Below are 1669 nucleotides of genomic sequence, written 5' to 3'. Positions count from 1 at the left end.
GTTTTATATGTGCTATTTAGGCAAATGTCAGGGATGTCCTTGTGAAGCTGGAGCGAGCCAAGAGATATGATAGGAATAATCCATTTAAGAAAATGTTCTTCTGGAAACGATGAGAAGGACACAGATATCACAATGTCAAATAAATATATATTAAGTGATCAGATTTTTTGGTTTGTATTATGTATTTATATGTGTTTTATATGTGCTATTTAGGCAAATATTCATCTGAAGAAAAACAAACACATATCACACTAAGTTTGAATATAGACTTCACGCTGAAATAAATCTGTCAGTTTTATAAATATTTCAGAATAACCAGAATTTTCTCAAATATGTTCTTATATTTATATTAAACATGCATGTTTGCATCTAGCTGATTTGACAAATAACTCATTTTGTGCCTTTGGAGATTCAGAAATCCTTTATTTCTGTAGTTTGCACTTTTCAAGTGTTGAAAAATGCTTTGTATTCTTGTGAAATGTATCTTGTCAATATAACTACATTTTATAGATAAATAAGTGAGGCATTGGATGACTGGTTAGTTGTAATGGATCTAACTATTTCATGTGTATGAACATCTGTATCAGCTGTATCTCATTCAGTCTGCATTCATTCAAAGTTTCGTAGCAGATGTCATAAATTAGAGTGTAATTTTGTTACACTAATTAGATCACATGTGCCTACCTCATGTGATATGTGATGTCCCCTACTCACAACTATTAAACTAACACATGCCAAGATACAAAAAACCTTTCTGACTATGGTAAAGAAAGTTGCTAAAAGGACATTATTTTAAGATTGTGTTCCAGGGACAACTGTGCTATGTATGGTGATGCATTATAACACAGGGAGATGTGCTGTAAATTTTGTTGATTCACTTACATACACTACCGTTCAAACGTTTGGGGTCAGTAAGACTTCTTTTTTGAAAGAAATTAATACTTTGATTAAGCAATGATGCATTAAATTAAGTGAAAGTGAAAAAGTGAAAGTGACGTGACATGTGGCCAAGTATGGTGACCCATACTTGGAATTAGTGCTCTGCATTTTAACCCATCCAAAGTGCACACATTTTTACCTAATATTTACATGCGTTTGGCAGACGCTTTTATCCAAAGCGACTTACATTACATTCAGGCTATAAATTTTTTACCAGTATGTGTGTTCCCTGGGAATTGAACCCACGACCTTTTGCGCTGCTAACGCAATGCTCTACCACACACACAGTTATGGACAAAAATATTGGCACCCCTGCATTTCTGTCAGATAATGCACTACTTCTCCCAGAAATTACAAATGCTTTGGTATTCTCATGTTTATTTTGTTTGTATTGGAACAGCACAAAAAAAAAGCAGAGAAAAAAAGGCCAAATCTGAGACATTCTACACAGAACTCCAAAAACGGACTGTGTAAACACGCACACATATATACACACACATATAACATATGTACACATATACATACAGCAGTGGCCAAAAGTTTTGAGAATGACACAAATATTAATTATCACAAAGTCTGCTGCTACAGTGTTTTTAGATCTTTTTGTCAGATGTTACTATGGTATACTGAAGTATAATTACAAGAATTTCATAAGTGTCAAAGGCTTTTAGTGACAATTACAATAAGTTTATGCAAAGACTCAGTATTTGCAGTGTTGACCCTTCTTTTT

The sequence above is a fragment of the Sinocyclocheilus rhinocerous genome, unplaced genomic scaffold (genome assembly GCF_001515625.1).
Source record: "Sinocyclocheilus rhinocerous isolate Xijiao unplaced genomic scaffold, SAMN03320098_v1.1 scaffold1169, whole genome shotgun sequence".
NCBI lineage: Eukaryota > Metazoa > Chordata > Actinopteri > Cypriniformes > Cyprinidae > Sinocyclocheilus > Sinocyclocheilus rhinocerous.
Note: the sequence above shows the minus strand (reverse complement) of the source record.